This window comes from Triticum dicoccoides, chromosome 3B, assembly GCF_002162155.2.
Source record: "Triticum dicoccoides isolate Atlit2015 ecotype Zavitan chromosome 3B, WEW_v2.0, whole genome shotgun sequence".
In the NCBI taxonomy this organism is placed as follows: Eukaryota; Viridiplantae; Streptophyta; class Magnoliopsida; order Poales; family Poaceae; genus Triticum; species Triticum dicoccoides.
Window position 1 is genome coordinate 543,304,888 of NC_041385.1, and position 13,468 is coordinate 543,318,355.

Consider the following 13,468-nt stretch of genomic DNA (forward strand, 5'->3'; position numbering starts at 1 on the left):
GTCAGAATGCGATATATAGTCCTTGGCACATACAACAAATCATTCACGAGGAATTTGGTCCTTTGGGCTTGTCCAGGCTTCAGTGGCTTCATGAGCACTTGCATATAGTGATCAGTAAGTCCAGGTTCATCATACAGACAACGAGCGCCTTCTGGTGGAGGACTGATTGACAAGGCACGAAGCAATTCAGAGGCTGGTGCCTTGTAATGAGTGTTTTCGGTCATCCAGTCCAACACCCATGAGTTGACGTCAACAGCATTGCCTGTGATATGCAAAGTTGCATAGAACTGAAGAATAAGCTCTTCATTCCAATCAACGATGTCAGAGCAGAAATTCAGCAAGCCTGCATCGTGAAGCATACTTAGAACCGGCGTGAAGCAAGGCATAGATTCCATGTCCACGTGAGGAATGTGCTCATGATCGAAGACTTTGTCCTTGTCAAAGAGAACTGAGGAATAGAAGTTTGCCTGGCTGGCAGTCCAGAAACGCTTCCTTCTAATACGAGCATTGTCATATGGGTTGAATTCAGTGAAGAATATGTGCTCGCCGAAGAAATCATCAGCCTTGAATTTTGGCTTCTTGGAGAAGGGATTCTTTGGCTTGGGTTGAGGGGTGTCAGTGATATGTAGAACCAACTCAGGAATCGCGATCTCAGGTTCCTCATGCTAAGGAATTTCAGTTTCTTCTGCATCTGCAGCCTGTGTCATTACTTCTTCATTCACAGTTTTTTCAGCACTAGTGGCTGGAATGTCTTCATGAACAAACGGGGTTGCACGATGTTCAGCAGATCCCACTTGTACTTAAGTAGCGGCTAGGGACTGAGGAACAGTTTGGAGAGGAGTGAACAACGGAGAATTGGGGTGCTGACTTTCCCAAAAGTCATCATTTAACACTGGTGTGGTACATCCGATGTCCACATCCTCATCTTCAAGTTCTTCAACACCTGCCTCTTCAGTAGTGAACTGAGGCAAAGGTGAGGAAATGACTGGGGTTGAAGGGATCTCATCCACTTCAATTTCTTCGTCCAACTGCTATGTTGAAGCAGCACATGGAGTTTCTTCATCAGATTCCTCGGGAATCTCATATTCTTCACCAAAAGGAACAAGGTCCTTTGATGGCATTGATGAGACGGGAACGACATCAATTGGATTGTCAATCGAACTGATCAGAGTCTTCATCTTCTTCGAAGCTGAAGAATTTGAAGAGGTTGATGCCTTCCTCTTTTTCATCACTGCACACTCTGCAACCTTGGTCTTCTTCACATCAGATGCAGATGGAAGGATCGGAGTTGGTGTAGGCCCAGGAGGTGCATTTTCTTCAGACACAACTGTTGTAGTTGCCCTGACTTGTTCACTTTCTTCAGGCGCATCACTAGTGGATGCCCTGGCAATATCATCAGCGGCTGGAATGGAGTCATCATCCCTGGTACTCTCATTTTCTTCAGCAGCCATACTGACATCAGCGGTGCTGGCATGTTCTTCAGTGGGCTGGGCAGATTCTTCAGCCTTCGTCCTTCTTCATATTTCCACTTTTCTTCCTCAATGAAGTGAGTGAGAACATGACTTTGACCAGGAGTGAGGTTCATCTCCGACAAAGGTGTAGCAGGGTCCTTCTGCCATAAGTCAATGAAATCGAGGATCAGCTTGGGATCCAGAAGTAGTGGCACATTGCTGCCTTTGGCTCTAGCGGCCCTGGCTCGCCTGTTTATGATGATTTCGGCAAGTTCATAATCATCCGCCTCATCATCATCAGAGGGCACTTGGAAAGCGACTTGCTTCTTGTGAGGACTTGGTCGAATACCTCGTCCAGCAGTGGCCTTTTTCTTCAGCGGTGAGGGACCAGCTGAGGAAGGTCGAGAAGCTGAGGAGCTTGCACATGCTCCCGAGGCAATAGAGAAGCCTTGAGTCCTTTGGCATGTGGCAAGATGCATAGGTGCCGAAGATTTTGTCGGAGCAGTTGAAGACTTTGTCGGAGGAGGAGGAGCAGACTGAGGAATTGGCCGTGAAGGCTTTGAAGATGCTGGCCGTGAGGGCATTGCTGAGGAGCTTGGCCGTGAGGGCATTGAAGGAGAAGCACTGGACTTGTGGGCAGGCTTCTTTGGCATAGCCTTCCTGGGCTTACTACCAGAGGCCTCAACAGCGTTAGCAGCAGCAGCAGCAGAATCTTCATTGAATTTCCTCACTGCTTTTTTTGCTTGCTTGGCTAGTTTGGCCTGGCGCCTAGTCCATTTAGTAGCATAGTCCTCACCGCGCTTGAGGCTGGTGGGATCCGCCAATTGGCCAGGTCTCAATGGAGGTCTTGAGCATGGAGGGTTGAGTGCGAATTTCTTCATGTACTTGGAAGTAACATAATTGTACTCCCTCCATTCTCGTGCCCATCTCCTCTCAATTCATTGTATGCGCACCTTGCGCTGATTCTTGTCCTCCTTGCCAAACTTAGCCTCATCAGAAGTGCAGTATCCAGCATAAATATCCTCAGGAATTTCAAACGCTGTGTTGACCTCAGGCCTTTTTCCTCCCTTCTATGGCTTCTTGTCAGCCATTTTCTTCAGCTGAGGAATATGAACAACTGAACTTTCTGAAGAGGTATGCAACTTTTCTTCGAGGAACGCTGCAAATGTGTTAAGTTGATGAGAACCTAGTGATTCAGCAGCGGACATTTGTACCTATGAACAGAGTATAGCTGCGAGGAATTTGGAGAGGTCATATGCATTCTCAGAAGGTTTTTCAAAAAGAATAGATTTTGAGGAATTTGACCAGATGTGTCTTGAGGAATTTCACTAAGTGTTCTTTGTCTTAGGTTTCAGAGTTGTATAGATTGAAAATCCACACAATTGAGGAATCTTGAATAAAATCATTGCTTAGAGAAATGAATCAAGAGCAGATGACATGTGAGGTGTTTTAGTGTGTGAAGATTTGAAGAATAAACACCTTTGAAGATTTTTAGGAAAACACATGAATCAAAGCGGGCAATAAAAGTAACTTTTAATTACCCAAAGTGAAGAACAAGACGAACTGGGAAGCATTGAGGTGAAATTCGTCCGTGCGGATCTTCCACGCCCTAACTCGACAGAGGAAGACGGCTACAGCGGCGGCGGAGTGAAGAAATCCGCAACCGGCGCGAGTACGACGACGACGAGGTCGAGGCAGTGAAGCTCTTCCTCACCGGCGACGATGAAGTAGCGGTGACGCTAGGGTTTGGGAAGCTCGAGCGGGAGAGAGAGGTCGAGCGGAGTAAAAATGAAGTGAGGAGAAGGCAGTGGTATTTATAGCAGTAGTGAAAAAACTGTGCGCCCAAGGATTTCAGACGAACGTGCCCCTGGCTTTTCCCATTCACATGACATGTGTCACCCACGTACTATGAGGTGGCGATCGTGTAGGATCATGGGTGAATAGATAAGTATTTGTCGTGAGAAGCGGAACGGTTTGAGCGGCAAAGCCGAAAATTTAGATAAGATAAGTTTTAAGTTACCGTTCGCAATTTCTTCAGCTGTCAAGGATACAGTGAAGATTTTGAACGAGTTTCAAATCAAAACGCATATGAAGAATTTGTGAAAAGATTAGATTGAGTTTAGCATACAGGGGGAAGGGTCCGATCACATTCACTTAGCGGAAATAGTAAACTTGAAGAATTAGCAATAAGTGAATGTTGTAGAGGACATAAAACTCATACACACACACACACACACACACACACACACACACACACACACACATAAACACTATTCTGATCACGGGATCAGAATAATATTCTGATCACAACCTGAACTGCCTGAGTAACGCGCCTGAATTTCTCTCTGTACGAACCCGACCTTCGGGCTATCTTCGCAACCGTGCCTTCTACCGCGAGTTTTTCTCGTTAGTCGTGTTCCATGTGATGTAAGTGTAATCTTCAAACTATTTTTAGCAACTAAATATTCGTTTTAGAAAGGAATCTCGCTCATAGGCGGATTTTGCACTCGGGTCATGAAGAACTCACGTTTTTTGCGATTTTACTGCCTGAGTTGTTCGACCTGAACTTCCCCCTGTGCTAGGTTAAACTTCCCGCAACATTGCCCAAATAGGGCTTGCTATATACCGTTGGAAAGTTATGTACACGAGTATCATGACCCAAGTTAATTTTTTTGCAAAATGTAAGCGGTTTAAGAGCAGTTTTGAAAACCGTTTTTTCTTCACACAAAAACCGTGAATCGTAATTTCGATGGCATTTCTAAACCGTTTATCGGAATGAGGCATATAATATGGCGTTGGAAAGCTTCTGCAAAACCGCTCTTTCCGCATGTTGAAAGTTTTTTCTAATTCCCTATGGTTAAAGAGTAATTTGAAAAAACGTAAAATTTCGTAAACCGAACAGCTGAGTTCGTTTCTTCGATGTCATTTCTAAACGGCTAATCCAATGGAGGCATATGATATGGCGTTGGAAAGCTTATGAAAATGCGCTACTTTTTCATCTGCAAAGTTCTTTTCTAATTTTGAATGGTTTAAGAGTAATTTAGAAAATGGTCCAAGTCCTACCGAGTTCGTATATTCGAGCTAATTTTTTAACCATGCGTCCGAATGTAGAAAATGATATGGCGTTGGAAAGCTTGAACAAATGCGAATCTTTTTGGTATCTATTGTTTCTCCCAATTCTTTACGGTTTTAAGTCAGTTTTGAAAATGGTAAAAAATGTATTTTCGCCGTAATTTCTAAAAACTTTATCGGAATTGGGCAAATAATATACCGTTGAAAAGCTACGGAAAATGCAAAATTGTTGATGGTTTTCTCTGATTCCTAGCCGTTTTCAAGTAATTCCGAAAACGGCGGGATCATTCGTTCTGCCTCTACCGCGAAACAGATTCTTCGAAAATGCACCGCGTGAAGAACGTGAACTTCTCGGCGCGTGTACCTGAACTTCACTCTGTTTTTCACGTGATTTTTTTGCTCGTAGATCTTCATCCACTTCTCGTAGCTCTCCATCCCACTCACGGGAATTGAGCGGGTGATATACCGATGGAAAGCTGCTGTAAACACGCAACTTTCCCGTGTTGATTATTTTTTCATACTCGCGACGATTTTGAAAGTTTTTCATCTGAAATTCATTTAGCGTAGTAGTTGAACTTCCTGCTGTTTTCACGTTGAACTTCTGGGACGTATTTTTGTTTGTAATTTTCTCATCCATTCGTAAGTGTTACACAAATAATATTCCTTTTGTACAAACGTCTCTCACAATAAATTTTTTAACTTTCTCTGACCAAGGACTTGAACTTACACAAATGATATTACCGTCGTTTCGAGGTAAATTAGAAAATGGCGCGATCATGATTTCTGCGTTCATCGTGAACGGAAATGCACTGCGTGAAGTAGTTGAACTTCTGGAGCATGTCTGTTTGAACTTCACTGTTTTTTGACGTGATGTTTTTCGCTCGTAATTCTCAAACGACTTATCGTAATTGAGCAAATGATATACCAATGGAAAGCTATTAAAAACATGCAACTTTTTTGTGTTGATGAGTTTTTCATACTCGCAACGTTCAAAATATATTTTTGAACGCATAAAACAACGTTTTTTGCCTGTTTTTTTACATGTAACTGAAGGCCGGACGTCTCACACTAGAGATCTCGAACTTCACCGGGAGTAGCACGTGAACTTCTAGCAACAAAATCTTTTTAAGCTTTTTGTTTTCTATTCTTATTTTCCTATCTGAAACGCATTTCGTGTAGTAGTTGAACTTCCCGCTATTTTCATCTTGAACTTCTGTCATGTATTTTTGTTCAACCTTTCTCAAAAGAATTTTTTGAACTTCCCCGGACAGAGCACTTGAACTTCTAGCAAAAAAACTTTTTAGCCTTTGCTTTTTTATTCTTTTTTTCGTACAAAATGCACACTGTGTAGTACGTTAACTTCTGGCAGATATGAACTTGAACTTCTGAGGTCATGCGTTCTGCCTTCATTGGAAAAACAGAGTCTCCGAAAATGCACTACGTGAAGAGGTTGAACTTCTGGAGTAGTTCTTTTTGAACTTCACTCTATTTTCCACGTGTTGTTTTCTTCCCGTAACTATCCAACCGCTTACAAGAATTGAGCATTGAGCAAATGATATACCGATGGAAAGCTGTTGAAAACACGTAATTTTTCCCTTGTTGATCATTTTTTCATACTCACGACGGTTAAAAATATATTTTTTTCAATACATAAAAACAAGTTTTAATTGGTATGCATGAAACTTTTAAACTGCACTTGGGAGGGGGGGATAGATTTTTTAATAAAACATTGAACTTATGCATTATTATAATTTGGACTCTTGGCTTTTATTTTTTAGAAACTAGAAAAATATGATTTTCTAAGCAAAGCTCTTTTCATTTTTATCCCAACTTAATGGGTTTTGAAGTCCCAAACTTCTTAGGTTTTTCCATGTTAACTTTTCTAATTTTTTGTGTCCTATAACTTTTCAGAGTAATCTTTTTTTATCGGACAATTTTTGTTACACGAGCGTATGCTCCACTCGCAAGTGAGTAGACTCCTTTTAACATACGGTTGTTAAACTGAACCTTTTACAGAAAGAAAGAATAGTATAGAAGTGTCACACCAAAAAAATAGTATAGAAGTGGACTAGTGGAGTAGTAGTACTCACACAAAAGGAAATAAAGGAAAAACCAAACAATCCTCCCGTACATGCCCACCACGTGTATGATACGACTAGTACTCTGCCCGGATCACAAAAAGACATTCAATGTTATCTTCTTTTCTTCTTGATCTAATTCTGCATATATCACACAAACTGTATTTCAACTACTTTTTTGTTACAGAGTTCTCAATTTTTCTATTCCAGTCTGCTATCTTTTTGAACTTCAGATGTTCTTGTATCTGACCTGTCAATTTTTTTTATTCGACCTGTCTGGGGAGATAAATTACGTAACATGTGTACCTTTTCAGTTTTTCCGCATATGTATCCAAGTGTATATGGAGCAAGTGCTAGCACACGAACATGCTATCAATAGACTATAGGAAAAAGAAATCTAAACAGTGATCTATTCCATCTTCGTATATCCTAAACAGAAGATTTTTCACTAATAGAACAGGGTAGCCGTTTAGGTGTAAGAAAACCATGACCAGCCACAACTTTTCTCATTATATCATCTCTGAACTTCTAGACTGTTGCTTCGCAAAATTTCCCTGGCCGCATTACTTGCCACGTCATGTGGTTGTTGCTTATCTGGAATGGCCTCGGGTCCGAACTATGAGGGCAGACCTGCATTTCACACATTTGTCAAAAGTGTAATACTGCTGAAACCAATGCATCCGTCACATATAGAAGTGGAATCAAACTACATTTTTCAGAAACCAAATACAAAAAATATTTTGAAGTTAATATCAGTGAAAATTCAAAGAAGTTCGAATACTTCCGGAGTGAGAGTTCAGTGGACAAAGAGAGAGATAGGAGCTAATTTTGTTTACTAACTATACATAGTTCAGTACTGTATCCGACATAATCAAATAAAATTCAATAGAGTACTCCTCCAAGCATTTACACAGACTTGTTGTGAGCAACAAACACCATGCGAAGTGAGATGGAGCATAGGAGCAGCATCAACAATACATGATAGAGATTAGAACAGCGGAAGTGGCTAACACGAGTGAAAGCAGAGCAGAGATAGCAACAGCAACATGCGTCAGTTTGGAGCAAGAACAAGGAGGAGAGAGAAGAAATGCCACGGCGGAGAGAGCGGCAACGCAGCGACCAACGACGAGAATGCTAGGGAGGACGGGAGTGTTGGTGCTCACGCGATGCGGTGCTCTGCTTGTGCCGGAGCGAGGGGTGAGCTGGGGACGGCGAGCAGGTTGACCACCCAGGAGGACGACAGCCTACAGGGAGCAGCACCACGAGCTCCCTCCCTTGCTGATGAAGCGAGCAAATGTGGCGATACTCGAGCGCATCGGCGGCGGGCCACGGGGTGCGTTGTGCGGCGGTGTTCAGCGGAGAAGAAAAAGCACAAGAGGCAGTGGCGCTGCACTCCAGTCCTCTGCAGAGTCAGAGAAGAGGGACGTCATGGGAGTTGAACGACATTGGGTTTTGACGTTGAACGTCCTTGGGTTGCCGTGTTGAACGGCCTTATCCAGCAGGCTCCCCACAGCGGCCAAGCAGGGAGACTACACCACCACACAGGAGCAGCAGCAGGTGACGATGAGAGGTTTGCCAGCAGCTCACTGGAGGGAGGGCGTCGCCATGTTGGAAGCAGAGGAGGCCGCGTCCGCCATGGATCCAGTGGGAATGAGGCCGCCGCTGCCGTGGATCCAGAGGACAGGTAGGCCGCCGCCGTGGATACAGGGGGAGGAAGGCGACGTGACGGTGGATATAGTAGCAGGGGGGCCACCGCCGCGGTGGACCCATGGTGAGGGAGGCCGCCGGCCTGTGGAAGCTGGCGGATGGAGGCCGGCGGCGCGCTGGACTGGAGGGAGCCAGGGGACGAATCATTGGGAGGAATGGGAGGGTGCTGGTACTGGCGGCGGCACACGAAGTTCTTGGTGGGCAGCGGCGCGCAGGATTCCAGTCGGTGGTGTGCGGGTGGTCCCCGGCGACGGGTGGCTCCGGGGTCTTCTTGGGTAGGTGGGCCGGGGTCTGGGATCGAGGGAGAGTGGGAGGTGAGGGACGGATGGTAGGTGGGTCGGGGTCGGGGATCGAGTTCTTGTTCGTGGGCTTTTCTTTCCAGAATGGAACACCTCCGCGGCTTCTATATAGGGCTCCGTGATCCAAATAACTATTCTAGTCCCAGGATTAGAATAGTGTTACTCTCTCTCTATATATGTATATATATATATATATTCAAATGAAGACAAACGACGAAAATAGTGAAGACATCGCAAGTTGAAGAATTTGAAAAACTGAGGAAAAACTCAAATTAAAGATTTTCAACTTTTGTGGTGGTGTAACCCACCGTATAAGGAAAGTTGGCTTCAGACACCGCGTACAATTGTCGTAGGGCTCTGAGAGTCAATTTCTTCATTAATTTCTTCACACTTAGAGGATTAGTCTTCATTGATTGAAGAAAAACGTTACTTTGTGTGTTACGCATCTAAGTCATCAAGTCAGCATAAGTGTTAGGATGTGTGTCCATTTCAGAGAAAATTCGAAGATTCTAGGATATTTAGCTCATACCACAACTTGCTCAACCTCTTCTCATCCAAGGGCTTAGTGAAGATATCAGCCAGCTGATCTTCAGTGCTAGCGTGGTCGATGGAGATGTCGCCCTTCAACACATGATCATGAAGAAAATGATGACGAATCTGAATGTGCTTTGTCTTCGAGTGCTGAACTGGGTTATGAGCAATCTTGATAGCACTCTCATTGTCGCAGTAGAGAGGCACATTCTTCATGTTGATGCCATAGTCCTTGAGTGTTTGCTTCATCCAAAGTAATTGAGCACAACACGATCCGGCAGCAATGTACTCAACTTCTGCAGTGGAGAGAGATACGCAGTTCTGTTTCTTCGAGGACCAACAGACCAAAGATCGTCCAAGGAAATGGCATGTGCCTGATGTTGACTTGCGGTCCACGCGATCGCCAGCATAGTCAGAGTCTGAATATCCAATGAGATCAAATGAAGAACCCTTGGGATACCATAATCCAAGTGTTGGTGTGTGAGCTAAGTATCGAAGAATATGCTTCACAGCCTTATGGTGTGATTCCTTCGGTGTAGCTTGAAATAGGGCACACATGCAAACACTAAGCATAATATCCGGCCTAGATGCACATAGGTACAATAAAGAGCCAATCATGGAGCGGTATACATTTTGATCGAAGTCTTTACCATTCTCATCAGTGCATAGATGGCCATTTGTGGGCATTGGAATTTTGACCCCTTTGCAATCTTGCATGCCGAATTTCCTCAATACATCTTTGAGGTATTTCTCCGGCGATATGAATATACCATTGCGCTGTTGACGAATTTGAAGACCTAAAAAGAATTTCAACTCTCCCATCATAGATATTTGATATTCTTCACTCATCATATAGGAAAATTCATCACTATAGCGTTGGTCAGTACAGCCAAAGATAATATCATCAACATATATTTGGCACACAAACAATTCACCATCATAAGATTTAGTGAAAAGAGTTGGGTCGAGTGAACCGGGTTTGAAGCCTTTCTTCATGAAGAATTCCTTCAAAGTGTCATACCATGCCCGAGGGGCTTGCTTGAGGCCATACAGGGCCTTGTTGAGTCTGAAGACTTTGTCGGGATTCTTTGGATCATCAAAACCTGGGGGTTGAGCAACATATACTTCTTCCTCAAGCTTACCATTGAGGAATGCACTGTTCACATCCATTTGATATAAAGTGATATTATGATGGTTAGCGTAAGCAAGTAATATGCGAATAGCCTCAAGTCTAGCAACATGTGCAAAAGTTTCATCGAAATCAATACCCTCAACCTGTGTGTAGCCTTGAGCTACAAGATGTGCCTTATTCCTTACCACAAGGCCATTTTCATCTTGCTTGTTGCGGTAGATCCATTTTGTGCCAATAATGTTGTGCTTGCGAGGATCTGGACGTTTGACCAGTTCCCAGACGTTGTTGAACTCGAACTGATGTAATTCTTCTTGCATAGCTTGAATCCACCCAGGCTCCAGAAATGCTTCATCTACCTTAGTGGGCTCTGTGATAGAGACAAAAGCAAAATTCCCACAAAAGTTAGATAAATGTGAAGCTTTTGAGCGTGTGAGAGGACCTGGTGCACGAATGTCATTGATGATCTTCTCGACTTGCACTTTGTTTGCAATACGAGGATGAGTGGGTTGTCTTCGAGGAATTTGATCTGCATTATCTTCAGCAGCATTTTCCTCAGCACCATTTTCTTCAGGTTCGCCAGCTTGATGTTCATCACGTTCTGGAATGAATTCTTCAGTAGATTCTTCAGTAGGAATGACATCCTCAGTAGCCTTGAACTTGATAGAATCCTCAGGTGCTGGTTAATCTATCACAGAAGGTAGGTGCTCTATTGGGTTTCTTGTCAGTGAGGAGTTCATAGGCAGTCTTCTTGAAGAATTTGTGAAGATATACTCCGTTGATGATGTGGCAAGCAGTATCAATTGCATCAATCCAGAACCGACGCGGTGTCTTGTATTCATCAAGCATAGTGCGAGCCATTTCAGCGAGGGTTCTGTTCTTGCGCTCCACGACGCCATTCTGCTGTGGAGTATAAGGAGCAGATAACTCATGAGTAATACCAAGTTCATCAAGATATCCATCAAGACCGGAATTCTTGAACTCAGTCCCATTGTCACTCCTGATGTGTTTGATCTTCACACCAAAGTTGGTTGAAGCCCTTGAGGAAAATCGTTTGAAGACTTTCTGCACTTCATGTTTGTAAGTGACAATGTGTACCCATGTGTAACGAGAATAATCATCAACAATAACAAAGCCATATAGAGATGCATTATTCGTCATAGCAGAATAATGATTAGGACCGAAGAGATCCATGTGAAGCAATTCAAATGGTCGAGTGGTAGTCATGATAGTCTTCGCTGGGTGCTTGGCCTTTGTCATCTTTCCAGCTTCACAAGCTCCGCATAAGTGATCCTTGAGGAATTTGACATTCTCAATGCCAATGACATGCTTCTTCTTTGCAAGCGTGTGCAGATTCCTCATGCCAGCATGACCAATTCATCGATGCCATAGCCAGCCTTCTGAAGCTTTCGCAAGTAAGCACACGGCTGGTTGTGGTCCTGTAGAGAAATCAACAATATACAGATCTCCTCTCCTAAAGCCTTCGAAGACTTTGGAATGGTCAGCTTCCGTGATCACAACACAATGATATCTTCCAAAGACAACAACCATATCAAGATCACAAAGCATTGAGACAGACATGAGGTTGTATCCTAAGGACTCGACAAGCATGACTTTGTCCATGTGTCGATCCTTTGAGACCGCAACCTTACCTAGACCCAATACCTGACTTTTTCCTTTGTCAGCGAAGATGATATGCTTCAGATGTGATGGTGATAAAGGAGCATCCATCAATAGATTCTTGTCACCAGTCATGTGATTTGTACATCCACTATCGAGGACCCACTCATTTGCTTTGGGTTGATCATCCTGTAGATGAATTAGTGCAGCTTACAAACTCATATACTTCGTCGGTGAAGAATATGACATCAGTAACATCAGGTCAATTTCATCAAGCAATTAGAACAGATAATCAGTATGAGGACGTGAGAAATGAAGGTTCATTTCATCATGATTAGCCTGCGTCCTATCAGGCACTGTTCAGGTCTCCAGCAAATTCTTCAGTCGTTTTGAGAACGACTAGAGACCTGACCCTGCAAAAGAGATTAGTTCTTTTTCTTCACCACCCACATCTGGAGGGGTGGCAAAGAATTCATCACTATGCGAGCACCATCTGAGAAAGGTGGCATGGATGCCAGTCCACTTCGTTTCACATAAGAGGGGTTAGGGTAAGCATATGAATAAGTAGAGAAATTCTTCGAGGACTTATGAACATAATGATTTGAAGAATAATGCACATATTCATAGCCCTTAGCTCTACCCTGTGAAACAGAAGGGTTAGAACGATGATGATCATATGAGGACTTTGATCCTTTTGAGGAATTTGATTCATATGAAGAATTAGGTCCATATGAAGAATTTGATCTGGGGTTCCTATTCTTCACAGGTGGTGTCATGAGGACATTCACTTGAAGACTTTCCAGATAACTTTTGGGAACCCAGATTTTCTTCATAGGGGAACCGTTCCTGCAGTTAGTGCCAACATATCTAGCAAATACTTCACCATTTTGATTTTTGAATAGTTTATAGTTGGAGTCAAATGACTCATCAGAAGAATGAGGAGATTCACATGTAAAGCCAGATAGATTGGATGGATCAACTGGAGGTCCTTTTGCAGCAACCCATGAGGTTTTCGGGTACTGCTCAGGTTTCCAATATGTTCCATCAACATTGATTTTCCTCTCAAAGGCAATACCCTCTTTCCTAGGGTTTCTGTTGAGGATCTGCTTTTTGAGAACATCACAAAGAATCTGATGCCCTTTGAGGCTTTTGTACATGCCTGTTGTGTACAATTCCTTCAACCCTGCATCATTAGTAGTACTAGCAATGTCCTCAGATGAGGAATTAGTGATAGCAGAGACAGATGAAGAATTTGTAACATTTGAAGCATTTGAACATTCAGGTGAAGAATTAGCAGATTCATGTTCAATGCACTTAAGACATGGAGGAACAAATTCTTCCTGAGTAGCGCTGATTTGTTGAGCAAGTAATGAATCGCGATCCTTCTGAAGATCTTCATAACTCACTCTTAGCTTCTCAAGATCTTGCTTTCTTTGAAGAAATTCATAAGAAAACTTCTCGTGATCAGATAAGAGAGTGTTATGATGACTTTGAAGGTTGTCATACTTAGACTGAAGTCTCTGAAGATTTTCAGTTAAGTCTTTAGTGCGGTCCATTTCATCACCCAACATATCATCACTT

General features: G+C 43.2%; 1 long non-coding RNA gene across 1 annotated transcript; it reads right to left on the bottom strand.

The window, feature by feature from the left end:
- Positions 1-6,943: 6,943 nt before the first annotated feature.
- Positions 6,944-8,634, bottom strand: LOC119281518. Its single transcript, XR_005138448.1, has 2 exons — positions 7,765-8,634; positions 6,944-7,231 (listed from the first exon to the last, which is right to left on the bottom strand). It is a non-coding gene; the product is annotated as an uncharacterized LOC119281518 (long non-coding RNA).
- Positions 8,635-13,468: the final 4,834 nt, after the last annotated feature.